This window comes from Lissotriton vulgaris, chromosome 8 (genome assembly GCF_964263255.1).
Source record: "Lissotriton vulgaris chromosome 8, aLisVul1.2, whole genome shotgun sequence".
In the NCBI taxonomy this organism is placed as follows: Eukaryota; Metazoa; Chordata; class Amphibia; order Caudata; family Salamandridae; genus Lissotriton; species Lissotriton vulgaris.
In genome coordinates this window covers 636403812-636431567 of record NC_141696.1, presented here as the reverse complement: position 1 = coordinate 636431567, position 27756 = coordinate 636403812, and the positions used below count along the sequence as shown (strand labels likewise).

Below are 27756 nucleotides of genomic sequence, written 5' to 3'. Positions count from 1 at the left end.
ATCCATAGAACTGGTAATTAATTCTGTACTGCTTTGGAAATGGAAAGAATAGGTGTAGTTCTGTCAAGTGCAGCTATGGAGTTTATTTAGCTGGTTTGTTGTGAAGTGCTACCGTCAGCATCCTATGCTAAACTCCTTAACTGCAATACCTGCGGTATGGAATAGGAAAGAGAATGTATTAGCCTGCCAGTTCGCCTAGGAGACCTTCAGTTGAGCATGTTAAAATACTTTGCCAGCTAGCTTTTGTCTAGAATTCATTTATCTAACCGCACGTTCTTGAAGCGGCGCTTCAATGTACCAGTAATTGGGCATCTTTATTTTTACTAATGTGGGCTTGAATGCCTTGATTACATTGAGCAGCCTGAGCGCTCTAGGCACCTTCCATTGTTTCTTACAGATACGCATGGACAAGTGCCCTCACACACAATTTGACATTTTTGTATACATATCTATACATCACTCAAACGTGCATTTAAGAATGTTTGATTTATTTAAAACCCCTGAATGTGGTGACGGTCTAGTGGTTCGCGGGGCGGGCGCCGTGGGCGGAAACGGAAGTGCGGACATTTTACACAGCCGCGACTTTCGAGCCCGTCTGACGCTCTCCCCGGCGCTCTGTGAAATAAAGTAGCCTGAAATCACCCGAGGTTCAGAAATGCTTATTGGAGGCATAAGGTGGTCACTATAAATGGCGACGAGGCAAAGGATGGAATAACAGCGTGCATGTTTACGCGCTGTACAACCGCCGACCCACCCCATACAGAGCACGGCAGACAGACAAGAGAGTGCCCCGAAGAGGACACTGCCCCCCCTCACACGGAGAGGCAAGGCAAGGGGCAGGACCCGGTCACCAGAGAGTCCACAGCCCCAGCTGGTAAGTGCCAAGTGCCACCCCGGGCACCCAGCCATAGAGAGCACTAACCAGAGGGCCCACAAAAAACAGAGGGAGCGGCCATAGCAGTCTGGGAGGAGGCCAAACGGAGGAGAAGTAACACCCAGGCCCACAAAACGCACAAAGGGGGAGAAGAACTAGAGGAGGAAGCCGGAACGTGGGAGTGAGGGGAAACTTGGGTAGGTCCTCGCCTCAGGCCGACCAACTGGGGAAAGGTACAAGCCAGGACCCAGCGCACTAGTCTAAGCGCAGCCCTGGACTCCCCAAGTACATCCAGCAGTGAAGAAGGAAGTCCAGTTCTCGCCCAAGGAGGCAGTCAGGAATAGAGACAAGCACCTGGAAGCCCGCCAAGCAGCGGAATCCAGTCCCACGAAACGCGGGAAGAATGAGCGCACAGTCATCCTTCCTCACCAACCTGGTCCCGTTCCTACCCAAGAGAGGCGAACCAACGATGCCATGGGAAGACTGGAAGAGGTATTTTCTGAATTACCTATCGGCCCTAGAAGAAGAGAGCGAAGGGGCGTACTCTAGCTCCCGGAAGAAGAAGATACTCCTGCACAACCTAGGTCAGGAGGGGATCAGAATATATGACAACCTGGTAAAGAAGACCAGGCCTCCTACGGACACAGATGAGTTCCAACACGCGATCGAGGATTTGGACTCACACTACCGACCCGTGGTATGTGTAGCCATAGACAGATGTAATTTCTTACAGAGGAAACAAGGCAGGGGAGAATCAATCGACTAGTACGTTGCAGTGTTACAGAAATTGGCAGTGACCTGCAAATTTGGAACACTACATGATGAACTGATCAGGGACCAGATCATAATGCACACGTCCAACACGGCCATCCAAGAACAGTTGTGGGTAAATGGCGATGCTCCGCTCAAAGAAGTGCTGGCGCTGGTGAAGAAGGCGGAACTGTCGAAGAGGTGCGCCGGAAGCAGCAAGGAAGGAGACGATCAGCAGAACGACAGTATGCAAAGGTACGGAAGTGAACAGACCAGCCAAGGCCCAACAGACAGGACCATCAAACACACCCAGAAAAAGTACCCTCAAAGAGCAGGAGGAGGACTAAGGCCTAAGTGAAACAACACAGAAAACTGTTACCGATGTGGAAGCGCAACGCACGCCGGCAACAACAAAGTCTGCCCGGCCTTCAGGGCAAAATGCTCGTACTGCGGGATCCTGGGTCACTATGAAAAGGTGTGCCGACGCCGACCCAAGAAGGCAGAAGTGAAGTACATAGCCTAAGACGGCGAGGAAGAAGAAGAAACACAAGGGGAAGAAGTAGAGGAGGAAGAAGTCTTGTGTATAGACGAGCAAGTCATTGGGATTAACTGCACGGGGTCCAAGAAGTCAGTACTGCAAATGAGGATTGGAGGAGTAGAGATTGACATAGTGGCGGACTCCGGTTCCCTTTACACGATAATTCAACGTATAGAAACTTTCAAAACGAGACGAAAGCAAGCCTAATTCCCCCGGACATATGCCCTGTCACATAACCTGGTGAACCCATACCCATGGGAGGGTACCGTCCTCATGTTCGAATTCAAAGGGCGCAAGGCGGACGGCAAGCTGTATGTAACCGAGAAAGGACCATCGGTCCTGGGATGGATGGATCAAGGAGCCCTGGGAATTCAGCTTAACCCAGGAGGAATCGACAAGGTGCTAATGACGGACACAGAGCAATAATATAAGGCGGACGCATGGAGGAGAGAATACCCCGAGGTCTTCAAGGGAACCATAGGTCGGATGACCAAATTCTCACACAAAATATGCTTGAAGGAAGGAGCACGTCCAGTGAGCCACAAAGTCTGCAACATTTCTTTCAGGAGCAGGGAACCGGTACAAGAAGAACTAAGACGCCTGGAAAGGAGCGGCATCATAGAAGCTATCGAGAGCGCCGAATGGCTTGCGCCTCACGTCGTGGCACAGAAACCTAACGGGAAGGTGTGTCTATGTGTGGACCTCAGGGAACTGAACAAGAACATATGGGTGGACAAGTTCCCTCTACCCAAGATCAACGAGAGGCTATAAAAAATGAAGGGAATAAAGTGGTTCTCCACAATGGATCTCTCATCCGCATATCGTCAGATAGCACTACATCCTTCCTGCAGTCACTTAACATCCTTCATAACTCCATTCGGGTGTTATTAGTTCCTGAGGATGCCGTTCGGACTAGCATCAGCAGCCGCGGTATTTCAAGAACGAATGCACAGGCTATTCCAAAAGGAAGGAGGAGTACAAAACTTCCAGGACGATATCTTCATAATGGGGAAGTCAAAAAGCGACCACGACACAAAGCTACACACGGTGTTGTCCATACTGGAGAAAAATGGGCTCACGGCGGAATGGGCGAAATGTAAGTTCAGTGTGAGATCAGTGTCAACCTGGGTCACGAAGTTAGCGAGAAGGGAATAGAACTGAAGAGGGCTAATGTGGCAGCCATCAAAGATGCACCGACACCTACGAGGAAGTAGGACATTCGCTCATTTTTAGGGATGGAAGAAATCTACAGTAAGTTCATACCGCATTTCGTGTCCAAGACCCATCACCTGAGGTAATTACTGAAAGAGAAAAACATGTTTAAATGGTCTGGCGAGGAACAAGAGGAGCTTGAAGCTCTGAAACAAGAGATTTGCCATACGGTACCCCTCAAGGGATTCGACCAAGCTGCCTTCTCCATACTGACCACTGACGTAAGCAACAAGTGATTGGGGGCTGTATTGATGCAGAGGTCACGAGAGGGTGAAGTCTCCAGGGTCAGCTTTGCCTCGAGGTCACTAGCGCCCAACGAAGAAAAGTTCAGCGTGATTGAAAAGGAGATGCTGGCAGTGGTATGGGCCATGGAGCGCTTCAGGCAGTTCTTATGGGGTTCCAGTTTCCTAATTCACACGGACCACAAACCACTAGTAAAGGTCCTAACCTCCAGCGGACACGCCCATGTGAAGCCACACATAGCAAAGAGGACCTTGAGATTACTAGACTATGTATATGAAGTAGAATACATTCCAGGAAATAGGAACAGAGTGGCTGACTTTTTAAGCAGAGTGGCTGACTTTTTAAGCAGAGAGGCGACCATGGAACGGACGGAAGATCAAGAACCCTCAGGATGGGAAGGCTACATGGTGGTGTTCACACAAGACCATGAAATGGTAATCATCGAAAAGGAATGGGAAGAGGCGTACGCCCAAGAGGAGGCCTTGGAAGCAGTGAAGGGCTACGTGACTCATGGATGGCCGGACAAGAAACACCTCGACAATGGGCTGAAGAAGTTCTGGGAGGTTCGAGAGGAATTGTATATCGGAGACAACCCAGCGTTCTTACTGAGAGGGGACAAGGTAGTCCCTTCACAGAACTTGGTGGATCACCTCCTAACTATCTTCCACACGGGACACTTCGGCATTATGAAAACCAAAGCCAGGGCAAAGCAAGCTTACTGGTGGCCTGCCATGGACAGCCAAGTAGAAAGACACGTACGATCATGCGACCCGTGCAGCAGGGCGGATAAAACACAGATCCTGCTGAAGCCACCCCTGGGGAAGTTAGCATTTCCCATGGGCTGGAGGGAACAGCGATCAGTGGACATCTTAGGACTCATCCTTGATACTAATGGAGTGCCTAAATATGTCCTAGTATTGGTGGACCGGTATTCCAAAAGGCCGGTAGTGCGAGAGACAGTGGACACAGAGGCAGTGCTTTCCTTCTTGATCTCCACGTTTGTGTGAGAAGGGATCCCCAAGGTGATCACCTGTGACAATGGACCACAATTTGTATCCGCGAAATGGGACGCTTTTATGGTCCGCAACGGAATAGTCAAACACACCCCAATATACCACCCGGCGGAGAACGGATTAGCAGAAAGATTTAACAGAGTAATAATGGAGTCAGTGCAGGCTGCGATCAGTGCCGGGCAAGATTGGGAGAAAATTCTCCTGAAGAGGTTTTGGGCGCACCGCAACACTCCAGCCAGCACGGGGTACAGCCCCTTCCGAATACTGCGAGGGCGAGATCCTTTCACAAAGGACAATCTGGCATGGAAACATCTAATTGTCCAGCTGTGGTGCGTAGGAACATGGAAAAAGCACAAGCCTTGTACACCGAACACTACAACAAACGGTGGAACGTCCGCGATGTGGCCCTAGAAAAGGGCGAGTGGGTGAGAGTGAAGCAGGCGGTGTTGAAAAAAAAGGGTGACAGCAAGTTCACACTACCGTTGCAAGTGATAAAACCATACGCCAGACATGCTCTACTCAGCGATGGCAAAGTGTGGTCGTAAGACAGGATGGCGAAGTGCAGTAAAATCCTGAAGTGGGAGATTCCCGGTGAGACAAGTCAGCTAAGTGGGGAGAACAGTGAAGAGCTGAGACTCGAAGCAACAGCAGAATTTGGCATGTCAGGGGATCATCCGCGTTGGGAAGGCGAAGAAGATCAGCACCACCGGGAGGAAGATGAGGAAGTCGGAAGAACCAACCCACTAACGCCAAGGAGTCAAGGTTGTGACAGACTCAATAGAGAACCAAGAACGGCTACTTTTAAAGTGAGTGGAAGCCCTTTCAGGATCCAAGGCGAGAACACCGGCCAGGACCCCTTAAGGACGAGGTCAGGCAGAGAGGTCAAGCCCCCCAAGAAATTCGAAGACTTCAGCATGGAAATCAAGTACGACTGTTCCTTTTCCCCAACCCTAAGACTCTCGCTCCTGGACTGAGATGTATCATGTTCAGGATGTGCAGTTTGTGAGGATGTTAAAGGGGGGGAAGATATGTGGTGACGGTCTAGTGGTTCACGGGGCGGGAGCCGTGGGCGGAAACGGAAGTGCGGCCAGTTTACAGAGCCGCGACTTTCGAGCCTGTCTGACGCTCTCCCCGGCGCTCTGTGAAATAAAGTAACCTGAAATCACCCGAGGCTCAGAAATGCTTATTGGAGGTAGAAGGTGTTCACTATACTGAAATTGGCCAGTTACGGCTATCCTCACCACCATCACCATAATGCGTCCTGGAACCCATTATTCTTTTTAGACAGTGGATAAATTAAGACCCAATGGTGGAAATAACAATAACTAGCCAATTTGATTTTATAACTTGGCCGTAATGTTTATATGGAATTTGTTTGAATCAGCTTTGAGATTTTTTTTTTTACCCAGGACCAAATAGATCCTATGAGCTGGACCCACAGTGTGTGGCATCTCCTGTGCCCCTGTGTGATGGGCACATGTGATGGCAAAGCCATCCCCTGTGCTTCCTACACTCAGGTGTGCTGTATGCCCCTGCACATTATCCAAATGCAGGGCTTGATCACAGGCTTACCTGTCTATGCTTTGTCCCTGTGTGCTGAGCACATGGCATAACCAAGACATATACATTCTATATGAGTATACTGCCACAAGCCTCTCCCTGCCTCTTTCACACCCCAATTAAGTTATCTGTGATTTTATGCAAAAGGTCATGGGCCTTATATGGGGGGGGAGTTGAGTGTTACAACGGATAGTCGTCACTGGGCCATAATAGCAGGGAGCAATTGATCCCATCTAGTGCCAAGGATCTTCTACTGGCTTCTACACACAAACTATGCCTCCCCTTCAATACAGATAAGAACACGAAGGCCAAATGATGCAATTTACAGCACACTTCTCACGATCATTTCAACAAATGCCAGGTTCTGAAGTATCCTTCATTAAACAATCCAGTGCTTCCATAATGTGCCAAGCAAGCTTGACCCTGCTTAGAGTGTTGGGCGAAGAAAATTGCTAATTTTTTAGTAACATTACCCTAAAAGCAACAAAGGTGACTGTCGGCTTAGTTTACATTTTCACATTGCCTATCATTTTCCATTGAATCTTTGTTTTACCCATCATTTCTTTTCATTTTCCCTAAAGAGAAAAGATGGAAAAATAAATACAGCATTCATATTTTATGCCATGGACAGTGCTACACAGGGTTTAAAATCGGATACATCAGTGCTGATGCTCAGATTATAGAGGGCCTACATGTTAGTAAGCTAGATTGGTTACACTAATTTTGTAGGGTTGTATGCTGGAACCATGCATGCAATTAGATTGCATGCCTTAACGCGGTCTTCACCCACACTGTGTCCTTACCACGCAAGCCTTTACCACGCAGACCCTTCAAATTTTTTTGTTGTAAAGGCATGATTTGTGAAGGCATATGCGTTGTAAAGATCATACCCTAGCCCCCACCCCACCCCCAAGCCCTAAGCCAGTTCCCCAGCCCTAAAAACTGCCCAACCCCCTCCCCCCCGAGCCCTAAAGCCCAGCTTCCAGCCCTACTTACCTAGCCGCATCTACATACTTCCTGTTCCTTCTTTAAATCTCCCCGCCCATCCGCTCTGAAAGTAGAGCACGGACTGCTTTTACCACGCATATGTAAAGGCATATTCCTGGTGTAGGAAGCTGACTGTGTATATACGCTACCAAAGTAAGGTATAGTGTGCATAGAGTCCAGTTGATCCCCAGAGGCTTACAGAGGCTAGAGTAGATAATACTAATGCTCTCTTTGGTAGTAGTGTTGGTGGGCAGTTAGGCTTAACAGAGGGCAGTGCTAAACATTTGTTGTACAAACACAGGCTGAGACCAATTGTTTGTAAAAATATTACTTTTAGTATATTTATGTTGCAGAACCAAAGCTGCTTTGTTGCAGTAAAATAGGTTTTGCAATATCTATTTTTCAGTGTAAAAAGTGGACATTGCATTTTTCAATCACTATAATGTTATTCTATGGGAGGAAATGCAATATGCAAGTAAACAGTTTACGATATTGAGCTTTTGAATGATGAATCAGTACCAGGCAAGGGTCAGGTAAGTGACCACACCGCATCACCAGCGGTACTGGGGCAGCCGGGTGCAGAGGTCAAACTCTGGTTCTGGTGTAAACGTTATACATTGGAGAAAGGGGGCAATCAAAGTGGTATGACTTACAAGTATAACAGTTTGGTAACCCAATCTCCAGGGGTTAAGGTAAGGACAGGGGGCGGCGGAGGAGGGACCACAAAACAGGTCCATACTTACATCCTCAACGGCAAATGCGCGGCCAGGTGTAGAGTGCCAACACAATGTCAGGTGCCTAATGCAAACCAATGGGGAAACTCAAAGTTGGAAAAAGTCAGTAGGCTCAGGCCAGAAGCCTGGCTGAAAGAAACCTAGAGTTGCACTGGTAAGTTGGGGTGTGTTGGGGAACCTTTTTTCTGGACCGGTGGGCCACTTGGACTAGGGCCGTGGGTATGAGGTACAGAGGTGGTTGATTTTGCGTTTCCACAGGCAGAACACTTTGTCTTTAAAGTTTGTTTTCTTCTGAATAGGTCTGCTGTTCATGGGAGATTAGGAGGCAGGCAGTCCTCCCAGGGTTCTGGGGGTCACTGGGCTGCAGGACAAGTCGCTCTTCTTTAGCAGTGTCTTTGAGGGCTGCAGACAGGCCGGTAGCCCTGGGCCAAGTCAGTTGGTGTCTTCAGTCTTAACTGCTGCACAGCTCTTCTTTGTCCTCTTCTTCATAGGTAATCTGAGGATTAAGGTTCAGGGGTGCCCCGAAATACTCAATTTATGGGCATTACAGGGGTTAGTAGGTAGTGGCCAATGGGCTACTTACCATTAGGGTGACTACACACTTTGTATGTTCACTCCCTCTGGGGAGGGGGCATATCCCAAACCCTATTGGTTAGAATCCTCCAAAACAATATGGTGGATATTTTATGCCAGAGCAGGATCAGTTGGGCCTTAATGAACAATTTACTTACCTTCGGTAACGATATATCTGTAAGAAACATTAGTTTGTGATAGATTCCTTACCTTAGAATTACCCTCAGGTGTCAGACAGGATCCAGAAAGTTTGTGTCAGCAGTACCCCTGCGCGTCGGTAGGAGTCGTTGTGCGGCTCTGCGTATGTCGTTGGCATCGTATTCGCTGAAATGACGTAGTTGGAGTTACTTAGACACACCCACGCGCGCTGACGTCAGTTCTGTACACGACTTTTCGAGCGAGGAACGCAGAGCCATGCAAGATACTGACAACTGGTGCATTGAAACTAGGGCCCTGAAAGGGATGACCTTAACCCCACAAATCAGTTCGCAGAACGTGGAGAATTGATGGAGTGGTAAGGAATCTATCACTAACTAATGTCTCTTACAGATATATCGTTACACAAGTAGTAACTTCTGCATCTGAAAGAGACACGTTAGTGATAAATTCCTTACCTTAGAATAGATACCCCAGCAATACCAGCCCCTGGTGGTGGGTCTGCGAACCAGATTACACCAGAAAGTCACAGAGAATAGAACGGCCAAAGAAGGCGTCTCTGCGGACTCGACTGTCAAGGCAGTAGTGCTTGGTAAATGTGTCCAGCGAGGCCCACGTAGCTGCCGGATAAATGTCCTGCAAGGGAACGCTGCGTCCCAAAGCAGCAGTGGCTGCTGTCGCCCTGGCAGAATGGGCACGCAGCCCCCCGGCGGCTTCTTTTTCGCCAACGAGTAATATGCTTTGAAGCACAGAACGACCCACCGAAAGATGGCCCGTTTGTGCACGGCTCGACCTTTTTCGGAGCCCAAGTAGTCAACAAAGAGCTGGTCAATCACCCGGAACTATTGTGTGAGCTGTAGATCGAACGAGAGCGCACATTGTGGGTCCAGACGGTGGAGCCTCTCCCTCTTTTGAAGGAGAAGGAAAAAAGGTGGGAAAAGCGATGGTCTGCCCTATGTGGAAGGGCATGACAACCGTTGGCAGAAAAGAAGGACAGGTCCTTAAAATCACCTTGTCCGGATGAACAGAAAGGAAAGGAGGTTTTGAAGAAAGCCTGGAGCTCATTCACTCTTCTAGCAGAGATGAGAGCTACCAGAAAAGCCGACTGAAGAGTGAGAAGACGTAAAGGACAATTATGAAGGGGCTCAAAGGAAGCGCACATCAGATACGTCAAGCCAAGATTTAAGTCCCACTGAGGCATTATGAAAGGACCGGGAGGAAACGTGTGCGCAATGCCTTTGAGAAAACGGTAAACCACCGGGGACTTAAAAAGAGAAGGCTGATCTGGAAGCCGTAGAAAGGCGGAGATGGACGAAATATAACCTTTGACAGTGCCCAGAGCAGAGCCCTGCTGGGCTAAGGATAGAAGGAACAGAAGGACCTCAGAAAGAGGGGCAGAAAGGTGTCCACAGACTTTGCTGTGCACCATGCCACAAACATGTTCCACCTGCAGGTCTATATCGTCTTAGTGGAGGAACGCCTGGCTGCCAGAATGATATCACAGACTTCAGGAGGAAGATAGAAAGCTGTCAACTGTCGCCGCTCAATCTACATGCATGGAGGTGGAGGCTGGACAGGTTCGGGTGGAGGACCGTCCCCGGCTGCTGCGACAGAAGATCCTCCCGAAGAGGCAGTCGGATCGGGGGATCGATCGCCATGCTCAGTAGCTCGGGATACCAGTATCTTTGTGCCCAATCCGGAGCCATAAGGATGACTTGGACCCGGTCGCACCTGATCTACTTCAGCACTCTGGGCAGAATTGTTATAGGCGGTAAGGCGTACAACAGACCGCAGCTCCACTCGCGATAAAAAGTGTCGGCGAGGGAGTGCCGCCTTGAAAATTCAGACGCGCAGAATCGATGACATTGCAAGTTCTCTTCGGTGGCGAATAGATCCAACCAAGGCTCTCCCCACTGCTGAATAAGACCAAGCGCCAAGTCCGAGTTCAGAAGCCAGTTATGATTCATCAAGCACCAGCGCGGAGTCCTTACGCCCTGGGGTTCAGAGAACCTGCCAGGTTTCGAACCACCAAGGTAATGCCTTGATGTTTCAGCCATGTCCAGAGGCGCAGAGCCTCCTGACATAGGGTGCATGACCCCACCCCACCCTGTTTGTTGCAATACCACATGGCGGTGGTGTTTTCCGTGAACACCTGCACTGCACTTCCCCGGACAGAGGGAAGGAATGCCTTCAGTGCAAGTCAGATCGCACAAAGCTCCAGGAGGTTGATATGGAGCCGGGACTCCCCCGGAGACCAGAGGCCTCTGATCTCCGTCTCTCCCAAGTGGCCTCCCCATCCCAGGAGGGACGCATCTGTCACCACTGTGCGGTCCGGTTGGGGAAGGGATCTGCCATTGACCCAATCGCGATTCGTGAGCCACCACTGCAATTGTCGTGCAGTACCCTCCGAGATCTGGACATGATAGGACAGGTTGCCCTGATGCTGTGCCCACTGGAACTTCAGGTCTCACTGTAGAGCCCGCATATGCCATCTGGCATGTTGCACCAGCAAAATGCAGTAAGCCATCAGGCCCAGGAGCCGGAGGGTCATCCTGACCGAAACCTGGGATAGAGACTGGAAGATCGGAATCACAGCCTGAATATCCCGGACTCGCTGCTCGAAAGGATAAACCGAAAACTGCGTCAATCCAGAACCGCTCCGATTACGAGGAGCTTCTGGGTGGGATTCAGGTGCGACTTCCCCTCGTTGATGGAGAACCCCAGCAAATGCAGGAGGTCGGCCGTAGTCTGAAGGTGGTTGACAACTGTCTGGGGCGAGCCCGCCTTCAACAACCAGTCATCGAGGTAGGGGAAGACTGACACCCCTGACCTGCGCAGATGAGCTGCGACCACTGCCATCACTTTGGCGAACACCCGAGGGGCGCTGGTAAGGCCGAAGGGGAGCACGGCAAACTGAAAATGCTCCTGACCTACTGTGAACCGCAGGTAATGCCGGTGGGCCGAGAATGTGAAAATATGCGTCCTGCAAGTCCAACGCATCCATCCAGTCTCCAGGGTCGAGGGCAGCCAAGACCTGAGCCAGAGTCAACATCTTGACATTTTCCGTCCAGAGGAAGCAATTGACGTTCCTGAGGTCCAAGATGGGGCGCAGGCCCCTTTTCTCCTTCTTGGGGACCAGAAAGTAGTGGGAATAACAACCACGTCCTACTTCTGGCCCAGGAATGCGCTAAATGGCTCCCTTGTCCAAGAGGGCCGTGACTTCCTGTTGGAGAAGCGCTAAGTGACCCCCAGACAAGTGGTGGAACTGAGGTGGCATAGCTGGGGGGGGCAGACTCAAATGGGAGGGAGTAGACTCGAAGAGGAGGGAGTAGCCCCTTCGGACGATTTGTAGCACCACCTGTCCGAAGTGACAGAGAGCCGGTGGGGGAGGTGACGTTGAATCCTGCCACTCAAAGACGTGGGGTGCACCGCAAAGCTCGGACTAGGAAGGCTTTGAGGCGTATGCTGCGGGACCGGAGGTTGGCTCTGCGCAGGCTTCAGGCTGAACGAACGTGCAGGGGTACCCGTTCCGTGGCCACGAAAGGAACGAAAGAGAGACGGGCCGGGCGTGAGCTGGAGAGACCCGAGGACTTAGCCTCGGGTCTCTACAGTTCGGGCAGTTCGGGCTGGACTGTTCCCATGAGGCACAGGGTCAGACTGATTTGCATATGGCCATGTCTGAACTGGGTTGGTAGAGTGGGCTAAAGAACGGTGATGGATTAAACCCAGATCTGTTGACTGGGTGTGAGTGTTTGATTGGTTCAGATGCTCCGTCCATCACCACCCCCTTTTGTACAGCTTTGTTCGCCATAAGTTGGCAGGGTATGCTCAGACGTGAGTCCCTTGCTCACTTTGCCAGTGGATTCAAGCAAGCCTGGCTGACGATGGCTTTAATGCCAGAAACCGGTCCTAGGAAGCTTGAATCCGGTCCAGGGAAGGCATGGCTTGGCAGTTCGGGCTGGACTGTTCCCATGAGGCACAGAGTCAGACTGATTTGCATATGGCCATGTCTGAACAGGGGTGGCAGAGTGGGCTAAAGAACGGTGATGGATTAAAACCAGATCTGTTGACTGGGTGTGAGTGTTTGATTGGTTCAGATGCTCAGTCCATCACCACCCCCTTTTGTACTGCATCTTTACCCTCGGCAACAGCTTGAGAAAGCACAGCTTGGGTCTTTTCAGGACACAGAGACAACACCTGCGCAACTGTATCCCACACCGCATGGGAATAGCAGCCCAATAGGCATTCAGTGTTAACCGACCGCAGCCCTAAGCTGGCCGAAGAGAACAACCGCTTGCGGAACTGCTCCAACTTCTTAGAGTCCTTATCTGGCGGAGCCGTGGGGAAGGCACTCTGGGACGCCGAAGCTTGGATGACCAGGCTCTCGGGTGTAGGATGAGTGGTCAGAAAGGCAGGGTCACCCGGCGACGGGCGATGACGCCTGGCGGTGTTCTTATCCACAGGGGCCCCTGTGGCTGGTCGCGACCAAGTGCCCAGTAAGACGTTAGTGAGGGTGTCAATAAATGGCAGCAGGGGCTCCGTCGAAGTGGACACCCTCTGGAGCACCTCAGTGAGAATAGTTTTTAGGGCCACTGTAGGGAAGTCAAGGTTGAGGACCTCAGCTGCCCGACGGAGCACCAAGAGGCGCCATCCTCCATGGAAAGTGGGAGAGAAGCAAACCTCGGGTCAGAGGAGACTTCAAGGCCACCAGCCTCCTCTAACTCGTCTGCCCAGTCCTGCTCAGAGTCACACTGATGAGCAAGAGGGTCCTCGGACTCCTCCCAGTCATCCTCCAACTACGCCGTATGTGGTGGTACAAGCCGCGGCGGCAGGGCTGTGGAAGGAACAAATTGCATCGGGAACGGCGCCGAACGGGCGCTGAATCCCAGTGCGGATCTCAGTCAGGAACAAAATTGTCCTGGAACCTGGGCAGGGGCGGAACCAAGGATTGCCACTGCGGCGGCGGAGCTGAGGGTGGCGCTGGGGCCGGAGCCGGCAGCGGGGGACCTCGTGGCGGCGTGGCCGGAGCCAGCGGTGCAGGATCCTGCTGCACCGAAGCCGGAGCTGCAGCCGCCGGCTGCGCAGACGGCTCAAAAGGATCCTGACACGGGCCCGAGGGCACACTGGCGAGGGCCCGAAGGCGCACTGGTGTAGCCCGAGGCGTAAACAGGCAGTCCATGGCAGCAAGAAATTGTTGCATCTGTGCGGGAGTCACTGACGGACCCGGGTAAAGCAGGTAGGCCGCGGGACTCCCGGGCTCCGGAGGAGCCGCGGGTTAGAGCTCGTCCCCCTCTTTCGCATCTGGGGACCGATGGGGGGACGTCGAAGAGCGACAACGCTTCTTCGACTTCTTTTTGTGTAGTCTCTTTCCCGCATCCGAGGGCGAAGACTTGCAACCCGAGGAGCGAGGACGGTGGCTCAGCGAGCGTTCTCTGGAGCTGCCCCTGGACCTTCAACAGTGTTGGGACGAGTGCCTGACCTCAAGCTTCCGGCGCCGCTTCCTTAAGGCCTTAGGGGCCATGGTCCAACAGTCCAAAAAGGACCGGGAGTCGTGGTTGTACTCCAGGCAATAGAGACAGACGTCGTGGGGTCCGCCACCGACATATTGTGACGGCAGGCCCTGCAAGACTTAAAACCAGGCATCCCTACGTGCACCAGAGTGGATTCAAAATCCCAGGAGACAAAGTCTAAAAAAGAGTCAAAAAGTGACTAGGGTACGTGCTCTAACAGGATCTGCGATTACTGGTGCAGAAAAAGAAAGAACTGGCGTCAGTGCGCATGGGTGGCGCCTAAGTAGTCTCCGTGACGTCATCTCATCGCTTACGACGCCAGCGACTGACGCGGAACCGCACAACGCCACCTACAGTCGGGCAGGGGTACTGCTGATGAAAAAACTTTCAGGATCCAGTCTGATGCCTGGGGATATTCTAAGGTAAGGAATCTATAACTAACGCATCTCTTTCAGATATATTTTTGTCTGGAGGCAGGGGGTTGGAGTGATGCATATATGTCACTAGAGGTATCGCACGCACAATCATATCTCGTATCCACTGTTTAGCTTTGGGACAGGAGGACGCTCCCCAGTGGACAGACACCTGGCGCTTAGCCAGTAGTAATGAGATGGCCTTTGACAACAGGGCCATTAATAGAGATGGTTTAATAGTATTTTCCATAATTACTGATAAAATACGAAACACCTCCTTACAATATTTCAATATAGATGCACAATTCCAGGCCAAGTGGGTAAAGTCTGCGTGCTCTGCAGCACATCTAATGCAGCTGTGGGCTTTGGAGGGATCTGGGCTGAATAAAAGTTATGGTGTGTAATATGAGCAATGTAAATATTTGAAATGTAATAATTTATGTTGATTGTTATTGGAGACATGTTTGCTTTGTTCACAGCAAAAGTACCACATTTCATCAGACAGGGGGAAACCCAGATCATTCTCCCAGGCCACCCTTGATCCAGTTCCCAGATGCGCTTCTTATCCATAGCTACAAGGTAAATTCTGGATACTAGGTGTGTACTGCCAGGACTTTTGATGAACAAGTTACTTACCTTTGGTAACACTATATCTGTGAGAGACACATGAGTTATGGATTCCTCACCTTAGAATTACCATCAGGCGTCAGACTGGACCGGAGAATTTTTTCCTCAGCAGTACCTCTGCCCGTGGGTAGGTGGCGTCAGTAGACTATGCGTTTGTCGTTGGTTTGTTATCACCAGAATGACGTCAGGGTATCTACTTAGACGCCGCCCCTGCGCGCTGACATCAGTACTTTACACAACCTTCCAAGCCAGAAGCGCAGAGCCATGCAAGACACTGACCACGGGTGCACAAAAACTAGGGCCCTGAAAGGGAGTCCCTTACCCTAGAAGTCAGTTCACAGAACAGGGAGGATTGGTGGGGCGGTGAGGAATCCATAACTAATATATCTCTTACAGATATATTGTTACTGCAGGTAAGTAACTTGTTCATCTGAACCAGTCTTCGTTATGGATTCCTCACCTTAGAATAGATACCCCAGCAATACCAACCCAGGGGGTGGGTCTGCGAACTAAGTTAACACCAGAAAGTCCTGGAGAACTGAACAGTCAAAGAAGCCGTTCCTCCGGACTTGGCTGTCCAGGCAGTAGTGTTTAGTAAATGTGTGCAATGAAGCCCACGTGGGTGCCTGGCAGATGTCAAAGAGTCAAAGCAGTAGTGGCTGCCATCACCCTGGTGGAGTGGGCGCACAGCCCCACTGGAGGTTCCTTCTTTGCTAAGAAATAATAGATTTTGATGCAAATAACCACCCATCGAGAGATGGTTTGCTTTTGCACGGCCCAACCTTTCTTGGCGCCCACATAGCCAACAAAGAGCTGGTCATCCACCCAGAATTACTTTGTACGATCTAAATAAAATGAAAGTGCACGTTTTGGATCTAGACGGTGGAGCCTCTACTCCTCTTTAGAAGGATGTGGGGGCGGGAAGAAGGTGGGCCAAGTGATAGTCGGTCCTATGTGGAAAGAGGTAAACATTTTGAGAAGGAAGGAAGGTGTAGTGCGAAGAACAACTTTGTCCAGATAAACAGCAAGGAAAGGAGGTTTTGAAGAAAGTGGTACCCTCACCCTGCGAGCAGAGGTGATGGCAACCAAAAAGGCAGTTTTAAGTGTCAAAAGTGTGAGACGACAGTTATGTAGGGGCTCGAAAAGAGCGCACATAAGGGCGGTTAGAACCAGGGTCAAGGCCCACTGGGGCATTACGAAAGGAATAGGAGGAAACAAGTGAGTAATGCCCTCAAGTAAGTGATTTGCAATAGGGGACTTGACAAGAGAAGGCTGATCAGGAAGCCTAAGAAAGTCTAGACTGGTCGAAAGATAGCCTTTTAGAGTGCCCAGAGCAGAGCCCTGCTGGGCTAAAGAAAGAATGAAAAGGAGAATCTCTGAAAGGGGGGTAGAGAGGGGATCCACAGCTTTTGCTGCAGACAGACTTCGGGAGGAAGCTTGAAAGATGTCAACTGTCGCCGCTCAAGCTCCAAGCAAGGAAGAGTAGGCTGGTCAGGTTCGGGTGGAGAACCGTCCCCTGCTGCTGAGACAGAAGATCCTTCCGAAGAGGCAGTCTGATCGGAGGATCGATGGCCATCTGCAGAAGCTTGGGATTCCAGACTCTTCGTTCCCAGTTTTGAGCTAAAAGATTGACTTGGGCCCGGTCGCCCTTGATCATTTTCAGCTCTCTGGGCAGAAGTAGTATAGGCAGAAAGGCGTACAGAAGACCACAACTCCATTCGCGATGAAAAGTGTAGCAGAACGAGTGTCACCTCGGAAATTCCAACACGCAGAATTCCTGACATTGCGCGTTCTCTTCGGTGGTGAATAGATCTAACCAAGGCTCTCCCCACAGCTGAAAGAGACCTTGCACAACCTTCAAGTGAATGTGCCATTCGTGATCCATCATGCACCGGCGGCTGAGTTTGCCCGCCCTTGCGTTCAGAGAACCTGCCAGGTGTGGACCACCAAGGACATGCCCTAATGCTTCAGCCACTTCCAGAGACAAAGTGCCTCCTGACATAGGGTCCACAACCCCACCCGCCCGGTTTGTTGAAATACCACATGGCAGTGGTGTTGTCCGTGAACAGATGCACTACCTTCCCTTTGACTGAAGGAAGGAATGCCTTCAGTGCAAGACAGATCGCCCGAAGCTCCAGAAGGTTGATGTAGAAAAAGGACTCTGCTGCAGACCAGAGGCCTCTGATATCTGCCTCTCCCATGTGGCCGCCCCACCACAGAAGTGAGGCATCTGTCACCACTGTGAATTCCTGCTGGGGAAGAGAGAGGGACCTACCGTTGACCCAGTTCTGGTTCGTTAGCCACCACTGCAATTGGTGTGCAGTGCCCTCCGAGATCTGGACGCAATTGGAAAGATTCCCCGGATGCTGTGCCCACTGGAACTTCAGGTCCCACTGCAGAGCCCGCATATGCTACCTGGGATAGTCCACCAGCAGGATGCGGGAGGCTATGAAGCCCAGTAGCCTCAGGGTCAGTCAGAACGAAACCCGGGATAGAGGCTGAAAGATCGGAATCATAGCCCAAATATCCCAGACTCGCTGCTCGGGAGGATGATTGAGAGACTGGGCTGTGTCTAGAACCGCTCTGATGAAAAGGAGCGTCTGAGAGGTAATCAGGTGTGACTTCTGCACATTGATGGATGGATTCAATCCCAGCAAATGCAGGAGATCAGCCGTAGTCTGGAGGTGGGAGACGACAGCTTGGGGCGAGCCCACCTTCAACAGCCAGTCATCAAGATAAGGGAAGACTGAATCCCCTGATATGCGCAGATGAGCTGCGACCACAACCATCACCTTCGTGAACACCGAGGGGCGCTGGTAAGACCAAAGGGGAGCACGGTAAACTGAAAGTGCTCGTGGCCCACCGTTAACTATAAGTAACGCCGGTGGGCCGGCAGGACGGGGATGTGAAAATAAGCGTCCTGCAAGTCCAACACTACCACCCAGTCTCCAGGGTCCAGGGCAGACATGACCTGAGCCAATGGCAACATTTTCTTGGGCACCAGAAAGTAGCGGGAATAGCAACAACGACCTACTTCTGGCGCAGGTACCCTCTTGATAGCTCCCTTGGCCAAGAGAGATGAGACTTCCTGGCGGAGAAGCGTCAAATGATCCTCCGACATGCGATCAAAAGACGGAGGCATGGAGGGAGGGGTAGTCTCGAAGGGGAGGAAGTAGCCCCTTCAGACTATCTGCAAAACCCTCCTGTCTGACGTGATGGCTTGACAGTAGGGGAGGTGATGGCGAATCCTGCCGCCCACTGGCCACTAATGGTTCTGAAGGGTTTGGAGGCTGCTTCAAGGGGGGGGGGGGGGGGGGGGGGGGGGGAGGGGGGGGAGGGGGGGGGAGGAGAGGAGGAGGGTAAGGGTGAACTGGCCCACCTGCTGGTTCCCGGACCCGCGTTGCTGGGTATCATATCTACGAAGAGCTGGTCAGCTTGCATGGGCTGGTGGCTGGACTGGGACGGTGGTGGGGTGCCCCTTCTGTAGCCATGAAAGGCAGAATATGGGGGACGGGAGGATGCAGCGAGGTCCAAGGATCTGGCTGTAGCCCAAGAATTCTTAAAACGCTTAAGCGCAGAGTCCGCCTTGTCACCCAAAAAGGCGACGGCCATCGAAGGGCATATTCAGCAAAGTTGCCTGAACATCCCAAGAAAAACCAGATGTCCTCAGCCAGGCATAGCGCTGAAGGGCTGCCAACGTGGGAATCATTCTGCCCAGAGAGTCAGAGGGTGTCCAGTCCACAGCGGATTGTGAATTTTGCTGCATCTCTCCCATCTGCCACTGCCTGGGAGAGAATGGCCCAGGCCTCTCCCAGTCAGTAAGGCAGCACCTGCACAATTGTATTCCAGACTGTATGGTTGTAGCGGCCCAAGAGGCATGCAGTATTCACGGACCACAGCGACAAACTGGTTGAAGAGAACATTTGTTTCCCAAGATGATCCAGCTTCTTGGATTCCCTATACGGGGATGCAAACGGTAATGTGCCCTTGGAGGAAGAGGCTTGCATTACCAAGCTCTAGGGGAAAGGGTGCTGGGAGAGGATAATGGGATCACCCGGAGCCGGGCAGTGGGCAATCGTCCGTTCCACAGGAGCCCTGTGCTGGGTTTGGACTATGGGCCCAGAAGGACATCCGTGAGGGCTTCATTAAAGGGCAAGAGGGTTTCAGATGAGGGCGCTGCTGGTTGAATCACTTTTGTCAGGAGGATAGTCTGGACTGCCACTGTAGGGAGCTCCAGGCCCAAAGCCTCAGCTGCCCTACGCACCACCACTGCATAAGAGGCTCCCTCCTCCGTAGCCACGGTAGGGGGAGAAAGCATGGCAAGGTCTGGGGAGGTATCCAGACCACTGGCGCCACCCAATTCCTCTCTCCAGTCCGGCCTGTTAAAGGGTCCAGAAAACCCTCCCAGTCCTCATCATCACCCTCAGGGCAAGAGGGAACATCTGGGATTAACAAGCGCACAAAAGTACCCTCTGACGTCGGATTCGGCGTCGATCCGGCTCCATCTCAGGGATGAGGATGGGGATGGGGACAGTGTCGGCTGGGTGCACGGCCAGCACCGGGAGCGTGGTTGCAGGGATTGGCATCAGGGAAGGTTGAGTAAGGTCAACCGTTGTCGATCTGGATCCAAGGGGACCCTGCGGCGCTGGGTCCGGAGCCACCGGCATTGAAGGCCCATGGCCCCCGAAAGCGCACCAGTGGAGTCAGGCTGCCCAATGATGGAATGGAGGGCTTCGTAAAATGCACGTAGCTGGACATCAGGCTGCCCAAAGAAGGAATGGAGGGCTTCGTAAAATGCACGTAGCTGGGCAGGGGACACCTGGCTCCCGGAGACGGGGGGAGGCGTGGAGTTGTCCCTGAATCAGCTACCGGAGACGGAGCCTTAAAGCGATGATGCTCTGGTTCCCGCGCCGCGTCAGCTGACAGACGCAGGAAGGTGAAGAGCTCCAGTGCTTCTTCGACATCTTCTTGTGCTTCGACTTACTCGAGGAGTGCAAAGACTATGACAAGGTGTGGTGGCTCCACAACCGTTCAAGACCTTCCCGGCGAGCGAGACCGGGAGCGATGTGGTGCTGACTGCTGGGCCTCCAAAAGCTTTTGGGCCCGCTAAGACTTCGGATTCATGGCCCAACAGTCCGAGCACGACTTCGGGTTGTGGTGGTGCTCCAGGCACCAGAGGCGCGGATCCGTGACGGACATCAGCTTGTGAAAGGAGTCACAAGGCTTGAATCCGGTTTGACAATGGGACATCCCTCACGCACCAGGAGTCATAGACTCGAAAAATACATTGACAAAAGTCGAAAAAAGTTTGGTGAAGGGCAAGCTCTCTATGGATCTGCGCTAGACTGGCGTGGAAAAAGAAAGAACTGATGTCAGCGTGTAGTGGCGAAGTCTAAGTAGGCACCGCAACTTCATGCCGGTGACCACGACGTAGACGACTGACGCAGAGTCGACCGACACCACCTACCGATGCGCAGGGGTACTGAAGTCCTGGAAAGCATGCTGCCAGCAAAGTAGTAATTGCCACACAATCTTCTGTTTTTTTGTTTATTAAGTAATCGTGGACAAGCTCAATATGCACCTGAATGACAAAGGTAAAAGGTGGTCACATGGCTGAGGAGGGCAAGTCATCTAGCAAATTAACTTGTTGAATATTCATCTATTCTTTGAGGGGCCTGGCTAGAAACAGGGTTTCATGCGTAAACAACCACTGACAAAGCCAAGAAACCTGACTTCACAGCCAATGACCAACTGTCAAGCATTGCTCCCGCCAACAGAGCAATGGGGTCTCTCAAAAAACCACGGACACCACACTTTTAATGAGTTATTAGACTACCTGTTTGTGTGCACTGTGTGCCAGAAAACCATGGGCTCATTTGGCCACCAACGAGCAAAAAGCATTCGTTTAACCACTTACCTACTTTTATTTTTTTTGCTATGTGCTCGGTAAGCAATTTAACAATACAGAATGTACACGAATCTCCAAATCATACTTAACATTTATTTACTTTTAACACCGGAGGAAGTAAAACTCAGATCAATATTTTCGGCTGATCTATCTCACTTAATCGCTCCAACCCACCCCCCCCCAATCCCCCCCCCCCCCCAAGCCGGTGGTATACCCGCCAGGACACCCAAATCTTATCCTATGTCTTAAGGCACCCTCTACTTCTATATATTGCGCTTTCAAACCACTTACTTTTAACCCAACAAGTGAATAAATGTCTGTAGTCAAACGATAAATGTTTGCAGCAGGCTACATTTCAATTATGATAAGATGCACTGCTGCTTATATAAATGGGAAAACAGGGATGATCTCACTTGGATTGCCTAGAATACGTTTCCACTACCCTTGTACCCAAACCAAGATGGCCACCTGGTAGGAGCTTCACTCGTGAGCTCCAGGGTTAGGGATAACCGAAACGGTTAAAATCTCTGTTAAACCCCGCCACCCACCATCCACACACCGATTACCAGCAACCTGAATTGTCTTGGTGCAAGGAGAGGAGAGAAAAAGAAGCGGAGGCTGCTTACCAAACCATCGAGAGCCAGGCATCAGTGGCGACTGTTCAGCCGAGAACGCCGAAACTGTGTACAGCCCGAGAAGTGGATCATCGAGGAATGCTGGGCACAGGATGGCATCGTCGGGCTACCTAGGAACGTTGTGGGAGCTACGTAGAGGAGGATCGACGCTTCCCTCAACGGAGCGTCATTGAGCACCGCAGCGGTTATCTCAGGAGAGAGACTGCAGTGTCCGGGAGAGCAGGAGAGCGGACTGTGGGACTCGAGGTGTGCCGAGGTCTCGGAGCGCCCCAGCGGGAAGCGGAGGAGAGGTGCCGCTGCGTCCGCCCGCGGAGCTGACAGGAGGCGGGGGTGCCTCGTAACGGAGTGCGTCTGGCACGGAGGTGAGAGACCGATGCAGCACTACCAGGAATTGGAATTGCTTCACAAGCGGAACCACGCCGCCCCTGCTAGCGTGCTGCCTCTTCCTATGCCGTGGGATAGATAATGCGGGCGATGTCTGTTTAAGAGCAGGAGAGTGGGAACATTGGACTCAGCTGTTGTTGGGGAATCTGAGTTCACGAACCGGCCTGACTGACCTCAAAATGGCAGCCGCCGAAGACATTTAGTGGGGAAAAACACAGACCTTCTTATCTATAGGACTCCCCTAAAGAGAAAAACATCATAGTGGACTAGATAATGCGGGCGATGTCTGTTTGAGAGCAGGAGAGTGGGAACATTGAACTCGGCTGTCTTTGGGGAATCAGAGTTCACAAACTGGCCTGCCCGACCTCAAAATGGCGGCCGCAGAAGACATTTAGTGGTGAAAAACGCGGGCCATCTTAACTATAGGACTCTCCTAATAAGGAAAACATCATAGGAAAACACCCCCAAAATGGCAGAAAGAAACAAGGCAAATGAAAGAGGACAAGCAGAAAAGTAGAAATGGAAAAAGGAGCTATACAATACGACAGAAACAAACAAAGGCAAGGGAAAGAGGGCAAATGTTACAATAGAAAGAGAGAAAGACACCTCAGCTCACAGAAAGACTGCTACTCTGGCGGACATCTTGAAAGTACCTTTCAACGTATGAATGAAAAAGAATCATGACCACTGAGCGAGCAGCACAAAGCAATCTGGAAAAAAATTAAAATAATAAATAAATAACATAATAATCTAGAATAAAGTTATTCATATTAGAGAGAGTACTTAATCCCCCATCACTAGAAACAAGAGAGCACTCCAAACATTATTCATATTACTCATCTGCAAATCACATATATGGAGAACAACTACCTAGAACTAGTAAGTAGGAATGCCCATATCATAAAATACCCAGCCAAGCTCTCCAAGAATGCAGCAAAAAAATTCAAGCACAACCTCATGAGGAAAAACCCTGACACGCTGATTTCTGACCATGCCTTCTGCGCAGATAATGACATCATCGTGAAAGACATGATATTCTTCAGCAGAAAAACAGCGAAATGGCGCAATGCCATTACAAAGATGCTTAAAATAAAATCCATAACTAATATCCCACATGGTGGTACTAAATTCATGACCATAGCATCACTAAGACTCAGAGCGGACCTTTGCATAACTATCTTAAAGAACGGAATAGTGTTGATTCAAGCTTCCAACAAATTGGAAAAATTCGACAATATGTTCTTAATCTTAAAAAGAATAGTTGAAAACTCAAGTCCACTACAATACCAGAGACATCTAGAAGAAAACCCAGTCTCATCTGACATTATCATCACAGTTAGCACACCAACTAGAGCCCGCCAAGAACCTGACCAATATACGAAACTAGGAGACACAAGCTCTCTACAACACCAGAGACCGGCAGAAGACAACACAGTCTCATATGACCCTACCACCACAATTAGCACACCAACTAGAGAACTCCTGGTACTTGAACAATTTACGCAACTAGGAGACACAAGCAGAACAGAAGTCACATTGTTTGGGAATGACTCAGAGAGAATACGAAGTGCCCACATCAACATAGAGCCTCATCAGAGGCAAAAGTCTACCTCAGACAGCATATTAACTAGAGACCTTAAGGAACTAAAACAATCACCGCAACAAGGAGACACTAGCGAAACAGGAGGACCGACATTTGATAACATTACCGAGAGAAAAGAAATGTCCACACGTCACGCTTATTACGGTACAGATACCTTCCAGGGGGAAGAAGTGATGCCTCCCCTCAAGGATGAAACATCTTCATCGAGCAAATTACAAAATGAAAACCTAGGAATAGCTAACATGGAAAGAGTTGCCCTTTCCATACCCCTAAGTACGTCTACACAAAGTTCACCTAGAACGATCTACTCCACTACCAAGAGTCTAGGAACACAAAACAACGATAGAGCTTCAAACATGGCAAACAATGGTAGGGGAGACAACCGATCTAAGGGCAAACAGAACAAGATACAGATAAAAAGCTCAGAACGAAAACTAAGGAACAAAAATCGTGAAACTCGAAATAAGCGGATGAGCAATTACAGAACGTCACCCAAGAGCTTGAGAAAAATCATAGAGCTCCAAACACAAATGAGCAACCTGTCACAGGACTTACAAAGCAACCTTAAAGGTATAAAGAAACTACAGGATATTACGGAAAACACTCACACAGAAGTCGAGCAAATCCGAGAGCTGTTCTACACATCTCAATGCACGAGCAATAAGAAGACGATGCCATTTTCAAACAGACAAAATAGACCAGATAGAAATCAGAAATATTTAACTGAAGAAATCCTATCCCTACTACGGGATTATGAGCCTACTGACCGCAGTAGAGGGGAGGAGGTCAAAATAGTACCGATAGACGCCAACAGAATATCTAAGCTGAATGAAAGGAAACCCAAGCTCAAAAACCTACAATAAGTACAACTAATCCCTGAATCGCAAAATATGAACCCACGTAGAACAGAGAAGTCTTTAAAATGCCTACTGCTCAACTGTCGATCAGCAGCTAAACATGCGTCTGACATAGCCAACATCATTATTAACAAGGAAATAGACATAACAATCCTCATGGAAACATGGCTATCTGAATCCTCGTCCCCAGTCATGGACCTTCTGGTGCCCCCTCATTACAACATTGTGAGACTTGATAGGCAAAAAAAGACAGGGGGTGGTATAGACTGCATACACAGAGCGGACGTAGAAATTAGCCAAATACAAGCCAGCCCGCTAGAGTCCTGCGAATATCTAGGTCTCAATATAAGAGCGGATAACAAACAAAGTTGCAATCTACATGCACTATATCACCCACCGGGAAATAATATGACCTTCATTGACCAACTAATGGAGATTATCACGGCTAACGCTAACACTGACGCTAATAACACATTTTTGGTGATTTTAATCTACACTGGAACAACAACAACAACGACAAACAGGTCAACACTCTGAAAGACTTTTAACCAAATTAAACTTATCCCAAGCATGTTTAAAACCAACACATTCGAAAGGAGCAACATTGGACTGGATAATCTCTAAAAATCATAATATCTCAATCCTCGCAATAGAGACATGCGACTGGTCAGATCACCATGCCATAACCTTCCTGATACCCACTTCGATGAAGATGCAAACATCGCAACCTATTAAAATCAAAAGATGGATGCGGGATACCAGAGACTCAAACATGGAACTACTAATTGAAAGCTGCAAGAAAGACCTAAATCTACAGCACAATGTGCAGAATGTGAATGATCTATCGAATCACTACACTACTTCAGTAACGAGAATAGTTAACGCCACTATACCGCTAAAATTGAAAAGAGTTACAGAGAAGGTTAAAAAACCATGGTTCAATGGGACATTGAATGAAGATAGACGAACATTGAGACATGCGGAAAGAAAATGGAGACAACACCCATCATCCCCTGAGATGAAATCCCTCAGAAAAACCAGAAATGAATACAACAAAAAGATCCTCAACTCTAAAAAGGAATTTATTAGAACAGAACTATATAACGCCAAAAACAGACCACGGAAACTATTTGAGATCATAAAACAACAATCAAACAAGCAGGCCAAATCTGCCAAGAAGTCATCAAAACGCAACTAAGCTGCGAAGAATTTTCAAACTTTTTCACCGACAAAGCCAACAAGCTGGAAAGAGAACTCAAGATTGCAGCAGACAACCCGGACTACCACACTCCATCAGGGTACAATAAAACATCTAAAGATGTGGATAATTTGATAAAAAACAAGGCACACTGGGACACCTTCAAAATATTGAACCAGCATGACATTGCTAAAACGCTATCTGACATCAAACCTATCACTATAACGACCCACTACCATCAAAATGCTTGAAAGAAATCAGCCGGATCGTGATTCCTATATGGACAGATATCGTTAACGCCTCGCTTTCAGAATCAGCTGAGCCAACACATCGACAATTTCTCACTATTAGATGACTGCCAATCAGGATTTAGAACAGGTCACAGCACGGAAACGGCAATCTTACACATTGTTGATGATGCACTTCAGGCACTAGATCAAAACCGATCTGGTCTTCTCATCCTCGACTTATCTGCATTTGATACAGTTAACCATGAAAAATTACTGAACAGACTCCAGGCCAGGATGGGAATATTTGGTAAGGTGCTGAAATGGTATGAATCCTTCCTACAGAATAGAAGTCAGAGATTCCTGGTCAACCAATCACTTTCACCTTTATGTCCAAACACAATTGGAGTACCTCAAGGATCCACATTATCTCCATGACTGTTTAACTTGTACATCAAACTCCTTACTGAAATTCTGAAAAATTCCAAAATATCTTACCACATGTATGCAGATGACATGCAGATTTACATTAATATCACTGCCTTGGAAGACATCATCCTAATGAATGAGGCCCTCAAAATGACGCTAAAATGGCTAACTATCAATCATCTAAAGCTAAACGCACATAAAACAGAATTCTTACTTATCGCGCCACAAAAGAATCAATCAGAAGTGAAGGAATGGCTGAAAATGATCACAGTATTAAAATGCACCCCCACTCTAGTTGATTCAGCGAAATCACTTGGAATCACATTGGACGAGAACCTAGACATGAAAGCCAACATCAAAGCAATGGCAAAAAGCGCCAGTTTCCATCTGAATTACTTAAGAAAAATGAAATCATTTTTAACTGAGACGGACCTAAAACTAGCAGTGCAATCACTGGGCATCTCGAGGATTGAATATGAGCGTACAACGTTAGCAGGACTACCAAAAATTTCCACAGCACCATTAAAGGCATGCCTCAATGCAGCAGCAAGACTTATCACAGAACGAGGAAATTTGACCATATTTCCCCGCACCTGAAAGCGTTAAATTGGCTACCTTACGAAGCTAGAATACAGCTAAAAATGGCATGTATTACCCACAAATCGATTCATTACAACACACCTAGATACCTTGCCCAGAAAATTGAAATATCGGGAGGACCGGCTAGGAGTGCCAAGGTACTGATGCTGAGACCACCCATCTTCAAGAAAAGAAAAACCTACGATCGAGATTTTTCAGGAGCGGCCCCCAGAATCTGGAACTCCCTCCCCCCGCACATTAGAAAAATTCCAAACACTGCAACATTTAAAAGGGAAACAAAGATCTTTCTCATGAGTAAGTTCCTTCCATAGACAAGACAATTCATCACCTAAGCCTTGACATAGAGGTGACTAAGTGATAACTATACGGGAAGTAAATAGGAAATCACCAACTCTATGTTGATATCAGAGGTTGACGCCTTTCTAACTTTGGATCTGATATGCATAGAGGATTAAGGATAAGTCATTAAAAACAATCATATACGGAAGACCTCGTACAACATATTTAATATAATTAATCCCTAACCTACCTCAGAACATTGAATATTCGTTTTTAAACCTCGTACTGTACTTCTATTTATTTTATTCCTACTCTATCTTCCTTTCATCTAGCCTTGGAGGAAGTATACCCAACTAATTTCTCTACTGTCATATCGTATATTACATTAGTCGTGTCTCCAATATATTTCTTGTTTTGTTAAGCGCTCTGATACCCAAGGGTGTTGT

At 49.3% G+C, this 27756-nt stretch overlaps 1 protein-coding gene across 1 annotated transcript in view; it reads right to left on the bottom strand.

Annotated features, from left to right (window-relative positions):
- POLA1 (DNA polymerase alpha 1, catalytic subunit) overlaps positions 1 to 27756 on the bottom strand; it is a 2033948-nt gene that overhangs the window by 353123 nt on the left and 1653069 nt on the right. The window lies entirely within an intron of this gene.